This window comes from Bactrocera dorsalis, chromosome 2 (genome assembly GCF_023373825.1).
Source record: "Bactrocera dorsalis isolate Fly_Bdor chromosome 2, ASM2337382v1, whole genome shotgun sequence".
Taxonomy (NCBI): domain Eukaryota; kingdom Metazoa; phylum Arthropoda; class Insecta; order Diptera; family Tephritidae; genus Bactrocera; species Bactrocera dorsalis.
The window spans coordinates 84511605-84529665 of record NC_064304.1 but is presented as its reverse complement, the minus strand read 5'-3'; the positions used below and the strand labels follow the sequence as shown (position 1 = coordinate 84529665).

Genomic DNA, 18061 nt, shown 5'->3' with positions numbered 1-18061 from the left:
CATTCAGCGCAAGGTGCGAAGCTATAGGAACATTCAGTACTGTGGAACAGTCGGGTGGCTGAGAACGTGAAAAGTTGATTTATTTCAGTTCCTTCTTCAATTGCCAGTGAGCCAGACGATTAAATTGAAAAGGGGGGAAATGGCGCAAACTGTTAATAGAACGTGTGGAGGATTGAAATTATGCTACAAATTTGAACAGAGCAGTGAAAATAATTAATTTTAGAAAAAATCAGATTGATTTGAAGGTGCTCTGTTAAAAGGGTGTAATTTATAAACAAGAGTAAAGTGAAAAAGGAATATTGTGTAGAGCCGAAATGAGCATCGATTGAAATACATAGATGAAGAAAGAAGTATGAATGAAAAACCGAATGTGTTGAGCGAAGAAAATTAGTAAAGTGACGATTATGAGTTTATAAAAAGTGTTAAAGTAAAAGTGGAATAAAAATTATTAAAGTATAAAAATGAAAAATACATAATTGAAAAGTTAAGTGTGTAAAGTGTGAACCAAAAATTATTTCAACGTATTGAACCGAAGAAGGGTATGCAATGGAAGAGAAGAGAAGGCGAAAAGTGCAAAACGTATGTGAGAAGAATGCAAACGTTGAAAAAATTAAAAGCCTGAAGAAACAACAATAATAAAAACAACTCGAAGCAGCAAACAAAAAGCAAAAAGTAAAAAAACCGAATCAATGAAATAAAACAGCAGAAATAGCAACTGCAACAACAACTACCGCGATTAAGACAACCGACTACACTGACGCCGACGTTGACGCTGACTGCAGCATATATTGAGCTAGACGGTGCGACTGAAGACGTCAAGACTTTGTAAAGTTGATAGCAGTCTTTCAATACATACAAAAATAGCTGATGGTGACGAAAAATAGAATGTAGAAATCAGAAGTTAGAGGAAGCGATAGAGGGATGGAAATGTATTAAATAAGTGGACACACCGACGAGGCAAATGAAAGCGAGCAGTTAATTTTATTTATTTTTTTCATTAATTTTAATTTACATGCGTACGTGTGTGTGTATACTAGTGAGGGACAAAACAAAACAGCCAAAAAAAGTTTAAATAAGGTATAAAAACGTAAAAACGGGTGGTTTTATAAGTATATAAAATATGTACATATCTACGAAAATTCGTCGAAAGCAAAGCAGAGTGGAGTCGGAACAACTGTTATACAATAAAGATACGATAAGTTGCAATAAGCATTTGTTTGTGAACAACTTTATTTTAATAAATTTTTGTAACATAGTTTGAACGTTTTCTTTTACGTATAGCAATAAAGACATTAAATTAATGAATATATGTAATTATTGCGTAAATTGAAATCAGTTGTTAAATAGGCGAAAAAAACAGAGGTGAAAATTTTACCTGCTTATGACAAACTTGTTAAATGTGTTTGTATCGCGGATTCAAGGCATTATAATGTCCTTAAATATAAAATTTGGAATACGTGCGCGAAAATAATAAAGAGAAATTTTGACAAAGTTAATATAAAACCATTATATATGATATGTTGCTGTTTTACTAACTAAAGCAATTAAAATTATTTAGCAGATAAAAATTAGAAAATTAATTTGACGAAACAACAACAAATGTCATAAAAGACTCAACTGTAGACAATTAATATAATAATAATAATTTAAATTTACGGTTTCATGAATTGAATAGAGAAATGTCTTCCCCGCAAAAATATCGTAAGTGCTAACACTCGTATTATAACCGAGACAGATTGTTTACAGTTTAGACATATGTAATTAGCATTGAAATAAGAAAAAATTTTTATTACAAAATACCAATATTATACTCGTGAAAACGTGAGAAAGTTTACGTTCGCCGGTTTTAAAGCATAAAAACTCTACCGAGTATAGTGGAAGAAAAGTGGTCGCCGTCGTCAACATAGAGATTTAAATCAATCGAATAAGGTGTGTATAATTGTCCTTTTTTAAATTTTAGCTTCAATTTACGTTTGATATGTATTTACGATTACAAATCAATGGGCGGTTTAAACCATTCCGGTTTATAATATGCCTACAAATATTTGCCGAATTTAAAATGAAAACAATAATATAACATTGATTTTGCCAAACACATTTATTTGTGAACGAAATGAAGAGTGATTGCAAATGTGATCATCTTAGTATATTGTACTATACAGTATATTTGTTGAGGTGAAATAATTTTTTTATGAAAGACTAAATAACTAATTTGCATTACAACAAAATAATACTTTGAAGAATTTGATTTGTTGGGTAGTAATATTAAGATATTTACATACAAAACATTATATGTTTATGCTAATGAAAAGTCTTAATCTCAACGGAAGATTAATGAGCTAGCTATTTTAACTAGAAACGGAAAATTATTTACTGTAGTTTTTAAACGTATAATATTAGGTTGTCAAAAAAGTCTTGCGGTATTTTTATTGAATTTTTTTTTATGGAAATTGAAATGAATTTTTGATGACTCGTGCCCAGCTCTTGACCGATGCTACGGCTGCTACTATGCCGGTCTCTTTCGACCAATTCAGCGATTTTATCGTAATTTTCGACGACAGGCCTTCCGGAGCGTGGCACATCTTCGATCACCTTTACACCAGAACGAAAACGTTGAAACCATCGTTGTGCGGTGGAAATGGAAACTGTATCGGGTCCATAAACTGCACAAATTTTATTGGCGGCTTGAGATGCATTTTTGCCTTTATCGTAGTAATACTGTAAAATATGCCGTATTTTCATTTTATTTAGCTCCATGTTTGCGACGCTATAACTCACGAACGACTTAAAAGAAACGACAATCAATCAAACACGCGTTAGCGCGTGAAATGAGCTTTGCAAAAAGGTATAGCTTGACCCGATGCGACGAATAAAACTAGAACTACGCGCTTTCAGCGCCAACTAGCGAAAATACCGCAAGACTTTTTTGACAACCTAATACATGTTAGATAATAATGAATAATAAAAAATATTTAAAACTTAAATATGTATTAGTATCCCTGATTTATAAAAGCCTTTCTAAGGCTATTAAAACGAGTAACGACCTAACTAACAAAATGCTTCAGCCAAAGTTAAACCAAGTTAAATATAAGCATTTGTTGATATATCCAAAGCAACGAAAAATAATACACCAAAATAATGCAAGCGGTTTCTGTGTATCTACTACATTCTGCGAAGTTAGTTGGGCGCGCGCAGCAACTCGTTGCACAGAGCCGACAATAGTGGGCAGCTGCAGCACCAATGGCGGCCACAAGGCACATGCTAACTGATTGTTTGTTTAGCTTTCCGTTCTTCCGACTCTACGCCAGTTCTGCGCCAGTAGCTTCTAAACAAGTAAAGTAATGCAGCAGATTTTTAGTAGTGAATTTTATTTCAAAGCAATGCACAAGTGTGTACAAATTAATGTGTGATGCATTACTGTCTCGATTCTGGCTGCCTGGTCTTTTTCGCTTCCATGATATTTTTAAAAAGCTTGTTGGCCGTCGCAAGTCCTCTACGACAAGCGCTACATTCTACACGCATACATGTGTGTCTGCTCTGCTTATCTCGTTTCGTTCGTGTTATATGCTTCGGCTGAATACAATTTAATCTGTTTTTTCCATTTATTTTACGTTTCTTCTTCATTGTCGACATCAGCTCTTTGGTTTTATGCTCGCACTTCACTTCAATTTCAATTGCCGCTTCTACTATGTATGGCCTCACTATCTTTTGAGTTTGGCCACCCATTCTTACATACCTACTTGCTTACATATAAACGTAGGTACATACAAACATACATATATATTTTTTGTTTTGTCTATCTATCTGCTTGCTGTTAATTTAAGTTTCCTTTTCGTACAATGCGTTTGTGTGTTGCTGTTTCCATTTGAAACCAGTTTCGTGTCGCAGCTGCCGCCCTCCTCATCCCCACACCTCTATCGATCGCTCGGAACACTTACGTACACCTGCCTTTGCGCCCGCCTGCACATCATCATCAGCTCCATTTTAGCTTTTTCACTGTTTGCTGCTGCTGTTGGAGTTATGCTGCTGCTGCGTTGTTTATCGCTGCAATGGTTTTTATTATTAAGTTTTGTCTTCTGCCTGGCTGCAGCTGGCCATTGCAACAAAAATTGTTTTTGTTGTCTGTTTTATATATTACTGCTATTGGCTCCGTCTGCAGTTGCCGCATTTCTTCTATTACACTTAGCTGTTGCCGTTGTTATTTATATTCGTCTAACTTCAGCTGTGCCTCCATATTTCGTTACGGGCATTATTCGTTCTTCTTTTCCTCCATCGTCAGTGATTGTTGATGTGTTGGTCCAATTGAGCACACGAGCCAAATATAAAATGGTAGTTCGTTCGATTTCTTGATTGTTGTTGTTTAGGGAACTCATACAAAGTTTCATGCATTACCCCACATCTATCGTTGCCATCGTTTCTATTTTTGTTAACATTGATAGGTTATGTATTGTGGAATGCATTTTGTATTAGCATTTGAACTCGAAGTGTTTTTGTTTCAGAAATTGGTGTGATTTAAATGCAAATTGTAGATAAACTATTACTGTAAAAATCGAATTGTGCATACAGTTGTATAAAATACCCAATTGTACATAAAGTGCATTACATTTAATAAAAATCTAATTTTAAATTCCAACACTGGGTAAAAAATAATTTTGTTTTACTATATTATTTTTTATCAGTTATTCATACCTGCGTACATCTTTATTTTTTAATATTAGAGTTTACAAAAGTAGATTTTAAAAATAAAAATTCACAAAGTTTCACCATGGGAAAAGGGCGTGTCATTCGTTTGGTAATTTTTAAAGCGTCAATCTCATTGAGTACAAATAACATTATGCTGGAAAGCTGAAAACTGATTTTTTTTTTGAAAAATACAATAAAGCTATAATTTTATTGAGTATAAATGACATTATGTTGGAAAGTTGAAAAACTGTATTTTTTCCTTTTAAAATATGGGAATTTTAGGGATTGTTTAGCTTTTCGGAATTTTTATAAAAATTAAAGACTTGAGCTTTAAGGTTGGAAAAAGTAATTTCTAATTACCCAAAAGTCCTGTTAGAACATATTTACTTTTAGATTAATATCGATTTCAAACATAATTAGAATCTGATATTAAAATGTAAAACCAAACTAAACTGAATGTGCATATTTTCCTTTAATCATCAATATTAATAACAAACAGTACATGTGTTATTTCAAAACTACCGAATGTGCTACAACTGAATTTGTGCCAAATTTGTTCATTGATTGTGTTTTAAGGGGCTATACCAGTGTGACGCATGAAAAATTAAGCGATTTTCGTGAATCTTTTTAAGAGAAAGTACGCGATTGAATATTTCAAACTTCTTGAACGTAATAAAGTATATTTTCAGCTATAATTTAAGATTTTTTTTTTACAAAAATGTTTTTAAATAACGGAGTTATGGGCTCTCTTCGGAAGTGCCAAAAAAAGTGCCCCAACTGCTGGCATGATTCCGGCCGAATGAGTAGCTCAAACAAATAAAATTGAGAAGTTTATTAAACTTAAAAATATTTCCTATACAGTGAACTACGATCTTTGAAAAATATCAAAAATTAAGAAAATGGCGTAATTTTGAAAAAAAAAATCGTTTTTTTTACGAAAAAAATGGGCGTGTTTTTTTAATGCCAAATTGACTATTTTCAACCAATCAAAAAAATCGTAGACGATTGTATAGCAAATATATTCAACTATACCCAGTTTTAATTTGAAGTCGATCGGTCAATTTCACGTTGAGTTATGATGTCAGCAATTTTGAAAAATGTCGTTTCGAGAAAAACGCGTTTAGAGTTTCACTTATGTATATAGTATATGTTTGTACCTCTGAGCGGTCGCTGTTTAGAGCGCTGCCGTTCAAAAATTATTCAAGATGCGACCTTGCCGATTTCACAGGATATTTTTGAATATATAATATAAACTATCGAAAAAGCAAAAAAAAAAAATTTTTTTGAAAGTGTCACACTGGTATAGCCCCTTAAGGTTAAAATGACAACTTGACAGCAGTTTATATGTATGTATATAATTTAATATATCCTGATTTATATTTTAGATTTTGTACTTATTGTTACTTTTGTCTGTAATGTTAACTTATCAAACTATATAAATAAATATAAATATATTCTTTGTATTTATATATACACCTGCGCCTATTTATATTTAAGTATAGCCCGATCACAAAAATTCTTTAAAAATAAAAATCGGTACATAAAGTTAAGAACTTTTTACTTAGCAAGGAATAAAAACATACTTTTTATTTGAGCTGAAAGCCTCTGAAGGTAGTGCTCCTTTTATTCTGCCTAATAATAATTGTAGTATTATTTTAAATATAATAAATAAAATAAAATATTTTTTTATTTTTGCACAAGTTTTTCACAGCACTGCACATACATATGTATATGCACATACATAAAAAAAATCAAATTATAAATGAATTTTTATAGAAACATAAATATACCTCATCAGTGAATTATAAAAATAATAAAATTTTTTTGCTTTTACTTGGAGGTCAAGTGAGTGCAAGTGTCTGCTGAAAAAGAAATGAAACAAATGAAGGAGACGAATGAAAATGTGGTTTTAAATGAATTTCATTTTTCTCTGTGCGGGGCAATTATTAATTTCATTTTCAACTGCAGACTTGCCAAGAACATTTTTCAAATGAGTCGTCTTGCGTTCGTCGCGTGCGCGCCATCGGCGCATTGAGTCATTTGCCATGAAACATAAAAAAAGTAAAAAAATGCTGAACACAAAATAAATGTGAACATCAGGAAACATAACAGTAAAATGCCACTTTTGCTAAATATATCACAGATATAGTGGTGATGATGAATAGTGTTTAAGCGACAAACGGGCAAAATGTTGCGTATCAACGCCTTTGAAACATTTCGCTGAACTTATCCACACTTACACACGGTATTTATAAATAAAGTTGCTGGTGACACGAGTCTGTACCGACTCATTTCTACTTGTAATTGTTACAATTGGTTCATTTGTGGACTTATTTGCTTAGATACAGTGGGAGCGTTTACACCAATATATGAAAGATCGTTGAATACGCATTCTATATTTTGTTCTCTGAACAGTGTACTTATAGTTATTATGCCACTAGATTTGTAACCCTTCTGTGGGGAAACTCGAAGACCCTATAAAGGATTTACTTATATATAACTGATCAGCGTCAAATTCTGTAAAGCTAATCTGTATATATGTAAACTAGTTGGTCTTGCAATATGGACTTGAAAATTTGCACACGTTTATTTGATAAGATACCATCAAATTTGGGATGAATTATTTTCAATGGTAACGTTACAATCTCCGAATAAAGGTTTAGATTGGATGGATCAAAATAGGGTCCTTGTATGAAAATCTTCTTTTTTGACGATATAACTTAAGGAAATTTGTCATAAGTTCTTGTCCAAGGCAATGGGAAAAACTCCGAACAAATTGTTCAGATCGGACCGCTATAGCTGCCATTAAAAGCGACTGATCAAGATAAGGATCTTTGTAAAAAACTACAAGGATATATCTTTTTGTATTCTTTAGTAATTATAATAGAGAGAATGCTGTATTTCTACCTCATCTTGTAATGCATTTCCGAGAACATTGACAGCAAAATGTAAAAATAAAAACAATTTGTAAGCATTCACAACTATTTTTGGCAACATCAGCAGAACTACACTTACGAACTATTCATATGAATGTATGTATGTACGCATGTTTTACAGCTCTGTAGTCGCCGTGTTTCCTGTTTCTATAATTTCACGCTGTTTATTGCTGTTTGGTCTTCGGTTTGGCATTTGAATAAACAAGATGCGAAGGCGATTGTCTCAATAAATAAATAATGTAAAACCAAAAGATTAAACGCATGAAACTTTCATGCAGACTAGAACGATTAAATATGATCACTCATATTTTATATTTTATAAAGCTCGTAGCACTTTACTTGTAGGTTATAATTTCTTTGAAATATGTAACTACATATGTAAATACGTCGTCGGGTTTTATTCTTTTCCCACAGTTTAGCACTTGGAATTCTGGAATTTTTGGAATCTTGTTTATTATTATTTAAACATTAAGTTTCATTGATGATATTTTTGATTTTATCCAGCTAAGTCTTTTTTCCACATGTCTTCCAATGTTCAGTAATTTCAATAGCCAAACTTGCTCTAATATGTATTATTTGGTTCCCCAACGAAGAATAAAATTTAAAAATATGTATTTATAAATTACTAAGTGATCCGATTGCTTTGGCCACAACTGTACGTTATAGACATATTTATATTTCCACAAATGTATTTAATGCATTGTGAAGATTGCATCAACTACAAGAACACAGAAACAAATATAAAAATAACCAAAAAATCTTAGTCAAAAGCCACATTTAAAAATTATAGGAGGCAAACAGAGCAACCAAAGCGCCAAAAATCAAGTCAACTGCAGCCGCAGTCTAAACGCACGAAACGAAAATGCATCGGTTGTTTTGCTTTGGTGCCGTAGCCACTGCTATTCTGTTTGGCGCTACTCAAATTTTACCTCAGCCCATTTGCGTTTTGCTGCAATTTGCTGGTGCCTATGACTTGCCATTGCCATAGTTTCAAATGCTATTTTATTTCGACTTCTTGCCTTCGCGTCGTCTTGCCTGTGTGTGCGCATTCGACTTTGCCGCCATTCTTGCGACGACCTCTACACACCAAGGCATCTTTAAAATCTGTTTTGCCGCATTCTGTGTAGTTTTTTGTTATTGCTTTCAGTTTAATTCTATCTTTTTGGCAGTTGAATGAACTCATTCCCCTTTTGAAGCATATTCTCCCAACAAACACACACGCACAAAGAACGACGAGTAACCAAATCGTCGTGTGCTTAGATACACGAGTCAGGCTACCGGACGAGTTAGCAGTTTCTTAACTCGTAAAATTTATTTACTTTTTAAATTCTTCTTGGCTCTCTGTTGTATGCGTTGGCAACTGAAATAAGCAGAAATTATTACTTGTGTACACAAAATATTAAAAATAGTTCATAATAAAGGAGCGCGTGAATACGTGAAGCCATGTGTGTGGAGGGGGCACACGTGTCAATATTTAGTATAACCAACAACCAAATTTTTTGTTCGTCCATGTTGCAAGTAATACTGGCAACAATGTGGCTAAACTTTTTTTTGCATGCCAATGAATTTGTTACATTCACAATGCAATAACTAGGTCTCTTCGGCGAATATTAATAACTAAAATGGAATTCGAAAAGTTTGAGAAAAGAATTTTACTTATCACATTCATTATAAGTTTTATTTTTAAAATCACGTTTTAATGATTATACATTAAATTTTACGATTTTTTCACCGATAATGTTTAATTTTGATTAATTTTATAATAATTCATAAATAATGATTATTTTTTAACAAAAAAAAAATATTTGTGATTTTGATTTTTTTTGCCTAAAATAAAAATTCAGATTATATGTTTTTTATGAAGTTAGTTAACAACTTCGTTGCATAAGCAGGGGGCCTCAAATTTTCCCAAACAGGATAAATGCATGACTATTAAATATTGTATCGCTTTCGGGTCCAAAACATGAATGTTATTCAAAAAATAATTTTCTCTGCAAATGCGGGTGCACGAGTTCATCAATGTAATAATTTCTTCTACAATTCTTTTGTTATTCACGCTTCTTTTAATGATGGTGTAAACAAAAGATTAAACAGATAAGACTGTAAAAGAAATGCTACAGAAGCTCACACGATTGTAAGTGACTCTGTACTTTTTAAGTATCAATAATAATATAAATATAATATTGTCAAATAAATGGTACTGGGCTCAATTTATTAAATCATATAACGAACATAGACATAAATCACTAATAACAACGCACACTTTTATTTTCATCCTTGCTACTTATCTTCTTACATCTCTTATTTCATTTCGTTCTTTACTCTCTTGCTGACTGATATGCTAAGAGGTCTGTGAACCTGATAACGAATTTGAGTTCAAAAGTTTCCCATGTACATACATACATATGTATGTATACAGATGCGTGCAACTAATTAACAACGCTGATAGGAAAAGTTGGTTGATATTGATGGTGCAAATATATGTACTTAGTTAGTGCTAAAGGCATTTTACGACTTAAAGTTCAAAAATCACAGCTTGACATCTACGAGACGTTGACTCCACTAAATTTTTGCAGATGTCCTTTGGAATATGATTCCACTCTACTACTCTAATAATACTCTTTTCCACTCCTTTGCTGTCCAATGGCGGTATTTTTTTAAAAACTCTAAGCGGATCCATCGATTGCGTTCAGAGACTATTGGCTTCTTCTTTGAAACTCTTCCAAAGAGTCCTGCCTCGCGTAATCGTCTTATTGCGAAATCTACAGATGTGCATTTGGATTTTCTACAAAAACCGCAACTCGAATCTGATTTTTCGTCTTGTGGGGATCCTTTTTTGAAAACTAAACACGCGTTGCTAGTTATATGCACGACCGATTTACTCACTTTTGCATAAAAGACTCCAACTGTTACGGAACGCACACCGGCAACTATAATCCAATCACTTTTGGCAATTTAATTATTTTACTGTACGTAGTGCATATCGTTCCAAACATATATCCAGTATACTGTACATATTATTGTTGTATATTAAAATTCATAAATAACCGTTTTTACAAGAAAAAAATCTATCTGAAAATAAGATAAGGTAATAGCGAAAGTAATAAATAAATTACATATGTATATTAACTTTCCATTCATGTTCAGCATAGCAAAGAAATTTTTTGTTATGCTTGATCATAAAAGCGCTCTCACTCATACGAGCAACTGGGAAGGCTGGAGATATGAAGTTGGTTATTCAGATCTTTATTAATTTCAAATTAAATGCTTACAAATATATTTCTCTTTAAACACGGTCCAAATGCCACGGCAACTATTGTAACGAAAAAAGTTCAAAACAGAGATAATATTTATGCATTCTTTGTTTTTTTATTGTTTGTTTGATGCAGAGTTGTAACCAAAGAAACATGTGAATCAGGGTTATCATGTTTATTTTCAAGTTAATTAAAGATTTAATACGAAAAGTTTTTATTGACAAAAAATTATTAGTGAAAAATTTAATGTGGCAAGAGAAAAGAAGAATTATTTTAAATAAACAAATATATCAAATGGTAAATTGCAAATCTCCACTTATTCAGAAACCGAATATACAGAAATATCGTTAAATGTAAAAAAAGTGAAATGTTAATTATTTCAATCATATAGTATCAGAAAAGTTTTTAAAAAAACCATAATTAATTTGCTATTGGAAAATCATGTTACGCTGCTTGAGCAGAAAAAACTTCTGAAAGTCATTTTAAGATTTTTATTCTTAGTTTCATTAATGCATTATGCCAATCACAACATATACTATATACGCAAATACAGTCGTGCTAAAAGTAACAGCAATCCATACAATACTCCCTATATACTTTATATGTATAATACTTGAGTTTGCAATAACATAAGATGAGCAAAAAAATTGCAACATTTTCAAAGATTCCATCAGAAACACAAAATTTCAAGCAACACAATTTAAATTTTCGGAGATGTTATTTGAATATTGAATATTGAAACTCCACTATGTCTTCTAACTTTCATGCCTATTAGTTCTTCTTCGAAGCAGTCGTTCAATTTATAGCTAGTTGTTTTGAATTCGTGAAGGCGTATTTGTAAAAATGGGGTTAAAATAAACTGAAGAAATATACGCTAGTTGTCTAGGATCCACGTTTATGATCCGTATTTAAAGGAACTGAAATTAATCGCATGGATTTGGAAAAAGCTGCAAATTTGTCGATATCGGACCACGACAGCACTTAGCTGCCATACAAACTGACTGATCAAAATCAAGTACCTGTCTTGAAATCTTATTATTGCCATTGTCACCCTGTTCCTTTTAATTTTGAGTACAACACACTATGAAATTGTATTATATTTACAATGCATAGATATTATTTTACACGACTGTATGCTCGCATATTTTCAGCATAGTTTCCCTTTACTCACTTTTATACTCATTCATGCGATGGCTTCCCACAAATATGCCACGACCACTCAAGTAAATACGTATGCGTGTATGTATGTATGGGTGTGTGTTGTTTCTCACCGCAGCGGAAAATGCAACGTTAAGTTCATGTTAGCATATGCATACCTACATATTTACTATACATACATATGTATAAGTTAATGTTTGCGCACATAGTTTTCTAACTAAAAGCAAACAGATGAGATAAAAAATGGAAAAACTGAGAGATATTCACTTTAATCAGCAAAAACAAAACACAAAAAAATGGAACGAAAAAAGCCGTGTGTCCTCATTTCAATTCGCAATACAATGTGAATATGAATGCGAATGTGCAAATGTACTGCTCGAAGAATGACTGAGCGAAATGCAAAACCGAGGAAAATATCAACTATTACGATATAGTATATACTATATGAGCATGTGTGTAGATGTATGAGTGACAAATAGTTGCAGAAAAACCAACCAAAACAAAAGTGCGAAAGAAGAGAGATGCAAGATGCAAAGTAATGAGCGAATAAAAAGCCACAATGAAACAAAAAAGTGGGAAAATGACAGTCCGGGCCGCAAACGGAGTGGAGCCAACACATTTGGTTGGGCCTCTGTGATGCAGGTGAGGAGGGGGTGTCATGCGGGACTTGCAAAACATTAATGTGCAATTTAGTTTGCCACAGCCGCAGAGACCCGCTGCAGAGGTTTGTCAAGATCATAGCAAAGCAACGCAGCAGCAGCAACCGTGGTAATGTTGTGGCTTAGGCTGAGCAGATAGTGGAGCGCAGTGCAAAACTGAAGAGAAATATGGGTATATAACTAGTGTTTTGTTTTAGTTATAGTCGCTCTCAATCTAACGAATTAAGGCATTATTAAGGTTAAGAGTTTTGCTCAGTATGGCTACTCTCTGTACTTACGAGATGAAAATCCTGGGGTTAGAAGGTTATTATTGCTTTTTCAGTCATTTTGAAGCAATGTGGGAATCCTTATTATTGATAATTTCTTAATTAAAACATTGGTGTTAAATACAACTCTGGAAATTATAATTCAATTTTCGAATGCCTTTTCGGGTCTCCTAAAATATACTATACACTTAGCCTAAGCTAACAAAAAACTGAAGAAATATTTACCAGTGTCCGGGGATTTGCAAACCAAGCACTCACCTTCTTACCACCGTACTTTTCATTGCGTTTACCTCCCCGCCACCCATTTGGTTTTGATACCGTTAAGTTCCTATGTATGGCGCCAGGGCATGTCGTTGAGTAGGAAGGGGGTGTTAGGCGCAAAAATCATGCAGCTGAGTCTTCTGTCGCATACTGTCACAGGCGCTCCTACACACGTGCACACTCAAAAGGCTGAGTTACATTTATTTATAGTGTAAGTTGTGTATTTTTTCCTTTTTCGCTGCTCTAAATCTACATTGCACCGTTACAGTCGTTGATTACTGCGTTACAATAAAAAGTATGTGGGGTCTCTTATGCTGGGTGAGTCGGTTTGGTGGGGTACCACCGCAATCCACCACCCAATTGCGCCAGTTGAGCTGTGAAGCTAAATTCAGTAGCTTTTCCATAAGTTGCTGTCTCTCTCACTCTCTTCTCTCTCGCCCTCTTATTCTTATCATTGTAGTTTCATCACTCGGCTCTGTAAAAACTATCAGTTGACTGTTGGTTTGTTTGCCTTTAGACGCTCCACTGCATTTCGGTTTCCCTTTTCAGGCGTTTACTCGTTGCCGCGCCGATTTTTGAAGGCGTCACTGGGTAGTTAGGTGTGCTGGCAAAAATAAAGGACATAAAAATGTGAATAATAAGAAACCTCCTGCGCTATCAAGTATTTCGTAGTTTTTAAGGGTGCGCTTTAAATCAGCCGGGGCACAAAAAAAATCACCAAAAAGAGAAACAAGTTCTTCGAAATGGTTTTTACTTAACTAAAGAATTTTTACTTTTATTCCTGTCGTCATACATTTATTTATGAATGGGCGTATCAGGGTTTGTCAATAAGCTCTGTTAGTTTGTATATGGCTTGGTATATTTTTTGTGCGATATTTACGGCTGCCACACTTTATGTGTAACGTTAATGTTATAAAATCAACCAATATATTCAAGTCGTATGTCATAAATATTACGTTCAATATTGACTTCTAAACTTGAAAACAGTTTGATTTATTGCTAAAGACCAATGACTTCAAATAGCCTCTTAAGAAGTAGTCCAATGTTGTTAAATCACAACTCTTTGGAGGCCATTTAATGTGACAATTTCTTGAAATAATCGAATCTCCAAACTCTTTTCACAATAATTCGGTTGTTGCACGTGCTGTTTGGCACCTAGTCCCATCTTGTTGGAACCAGATGTTGTTTAGATCAACTTCTTCCAATTGCATGCATAAAAAGTTGGTTAATATTGCTCTCAATTTACAGTAACGGTGTTACCGCTTCATTTCGAAAGTAATAGTAAGATTGTAATGTTTGTTCAGGAATAACTCTTCGCACCAGAATCGACAGTAAATAAAGAATCACTCAGATGAATATAAGCCTCAGTGGAAAAGATGATTTTCTTAAAAAAAATGGTTATCGTTTTCAAATTGTTCCAAGCCAAAATCAGCAAATTCACAACGTTTACGGTAATCCACTGGCTTTAGTGCTTGAGGGAGAACAATTTTATACGGATGCAAAATTCGCTTGATTGTGATTTGAGATAGTCACAATCTTGAGAAGTTCTTGGACTCGACAAATTGTAGTCAATGAATAAAATTACCGCAACGACATTAAGAAATCTTATCATCCTTATTGAAAACCCTGGTACATACATATGTTCGATACAGTTTTTTTAATTCGGATTCTGCGATACCAGCAAGCGGCCTATGGATTACTTTTTAATTACTTAGATTTAAAATTTCGGTCATTTGATGTATCCGCTGCGTTTCGAATAGTACCACAAATCTAGCAAAGTTATATCTTGGTATTTGGGGGCCAGCAAATATCACCTCTTTCACATTAGACTTAGATCGTGTTGTCATGTCCTTCGTCTTGTTGAAACCAATAACTGTCGAAGCTTTTTTTTACGATTTTGTGCGTAGACATAATCCCATCCCATCGATATCGAATTCAAACTCTGTTTCATTATGTGAGAAAAAAATCTTCCATAATAAAGGTTTTGGCGCAAATGCCTGTCTAAGCTATTAGATTTTGGTCATTCAATGGATTTGCAATTGATCTGAATTGAGGTTCCCAAATCGTGTATAATCAGCTCAATTTTTAAGTTTTGGTGGTGTTGATCGAAGATTTTACTTATTAAAAGTTATTCTGACTATTCAATATTTTCCTCATTTAATTCATTATTTTCTCTCTTTTCAGGTATGCATTTGCTTATATTGATTAACTGAATAAAATTTTGTTTGTAAGTATTGATAATAAACATAAATTCTATCAGATAATATAGAATAACGGTTAAATGTGGTACTTGGTACTCTAAACAGGGTTAGATCACCGTAATGGCAGCTCTTGGGCGGATAAAATTCGCGTCGATCCCGATACCGTAGAACGGACTGTCGGAAGTGTCTTAGAATTCAATCCACCTAACACCGCTTCCCTTAAGGTTTGTCTTCATCGAGACAGCTCTTTTCCTGTACTCTCTTACTTTAAGGTCTGACTTGATTGGGACAGCTCTTTTCTTGAATAAACTTACAAATAAGTCCTTTCGTTTATTTTAAAAACCTAAGCTTAAAATTAATTATAATAGTTCATTGAAAACAAAGCTAAGGGGTTACAAAAACGTTTTTGTGGAAAAAATATTCTCTCCACTAAAAAAAGAAATCTATAGACCGATTGCGGACATGTCAGAAGTCGTATTAACGCAGGCTTGCACCGTAAACAGTTCTCTCCAATGCTTGACGAATTGAAGCAGCTATTGTCTGCAGACCCCTTTTAAGAAAATATTTTCGCTTAGAGACTATGAAAATTTCTTATAACGAAATAAAGAAAGTTAATTTTGGTTTCACCAAAGTTCGCCATACAATCACTTCATTTGATTTTCAGTTTATATGTTGTTGTTACGATGATAAGGTTTAGGCGGGAACTCGTTGCACGCTGGACATATGTATATTTAATATGTCAGGGTCGATTCTAGATAAGTAGGAGTTCAACTTGCTACAGTATCCAGAACGAAGTTTTCACAAGATTTACAATTCCCACAACAGTCGGTTCTACGTTACCGACGTAAATTGACCCGGATTTTATACGGAATTCGTTTGAATTGGTAAGTTTTAGATTAAGTTTCAGTTTGTATCGCACACGACGGTTCGGACAATTGAGCCGCTTACGGATAATATAATATACGTTGACATATAGTTCATAGTTATGGTTTCGTTTCATCTTCGTCTCCTTAAATCAATTGTATTGATCCAATTGGAATCGTTTTCATCATACTCGTGTTCTGAAAATCAAGTACCAACTCGCTTGCAAACAGTACTTTTAAAGTTGTACAATAATTTTAAATGAGATTCTGCACCAATTTCCGCTAATCACTTTACAGCCTCATTCCGTGTGCTCCCATTAGGCCAAACATTGTGGGTAATTTATTAAATTCCCTCTCTGTGCACAACATTTAAATGAAATTATCTAAATTAAGCCGCAAATTTAACTAATTTATGAAAAGTCGCAGCACAAACAAAAATAACACAAAGATAACAACAGCGACAGCAACAACCACGAGTAGACCCGACTTCAATGCCCCAGCATTAAAGCATAATTTTCATTTGGCTTCAATTTAATTTGCAGCAAATGCTGTTGTTGTGCAGTCAAGCAGCAGGCACACCCAACCAGCAGATACTTAGAAACCCGTGTATTACATACATATACATGTATGTATGTATATAGTACATAGTATATAATGTCATAAGATATAAAAAGTTTTGCAGCAACGAGCCAACAAGAATCGAAAAATAAAATGAATGGGCAAAAACTAAGGGAATATAAATAAAATACATGTATAAATAAATTGCGATGTGGGAAAGAAAGTAATGAAAAAATGGAGCTTGTGTTTGATATAAAAATGGGCACAAAATTACTTTTCGCTACGGCAGCATAACGGCACACACTAAATACGTACAGACTTAGTAATGTAAGTATCCAGAGCTGCGGTTCTTATATACCTTAAATACATGCTTATTTATGTATTATATATATAAGCACACACATACATATAACAAGGATCTACACAGGATAGCAAATGCTTGAATAAATGTAGATTGCTATGTACAAAAACACACACCCATACAGACAGGACATGCAGAAGAATGTGCTGAGGAAGCAGCAGCGTTGCTGCCGTTGATGCTGCCTTCCGACAAGCAACTGCTTCAGCTGGATGTGGGGCAGAGGCCGCCAGATAAGAGTTCTTTCTTCCTGAATGGCGTGTGGTGTGTGGCGTGCAGCGGGGACAAGCGCTTATTTTGTATGGATATCTGCATGTTGTTAAAAGGCAACGCTGACACATGACGGCGACAACGACATCGACGACGTCGTTACCAGTATTTGCACTGTCTTCCGTTTCCTGTAATGTTTTACCCAACATCAACCCATCCCACCACCACCACCGCTAACCGCCAACCGCCTTTCGGTGCCCAATTCAACGCTCTCGCCGCCAGCTTTTGCTTGCTTTCTTCCACTGTTGTTCTTGTTGTTTTTCCTTCTACCCATTTCATTCCTGGCTTAACTGTTTCGCTTGTTATTCTTCTATTTTGCTCGGTCTGTGCTGGTATGTGCACGTACACTTGCAGAAACGCATTCCTTAGTTATGTATGTGTGGTATAGTTATGTACATGCGTGTGCGAAATATAATTCATACCAAAGTACTGTGTAACAGCTGCATAAATACATGTCAGATAAGCTATTCAATTGGCAGTGTGTAGCAGTGTGTGTGTGTGATTAAGAATATATCTCATGATTATGATTAAAAGTTGGCAGATAACTATGTATGCACTGCTTGAAGCTACACAAAAACAGCAGGTCGCCAAAAA

The 18061-nt window shown here is 34.1% G+C and overlaps 1 protein-coding gene across 3 annotated transcripts in view; it reads left to right on the top strand.

The window, feature by feature from the left end:
- Positions 1-47: 47 nt before the first annotated feature.
- Positions 48-18061, top strand: part of LOC105228542 (histone-lysine N-methyltransferase, H3 lysine-79 specific) — a 121110-nt gene continuing 103096 nt past the window's right edge. Inside the window, exon 1 of one of the 3 annotated variants that reach the window (XM_049449085.1) lies at positions 48-579. The gene's annotated coding sequence lies outside the window, so the exon portion shown is untranslated. Of the gene's footprint in view, positions 1930-18061 lie in introns of all 3 variants that reach the window. The other 2 variants (XM_011208420.3, XM_049449086.1) reach the window with 2 other exon arrangements.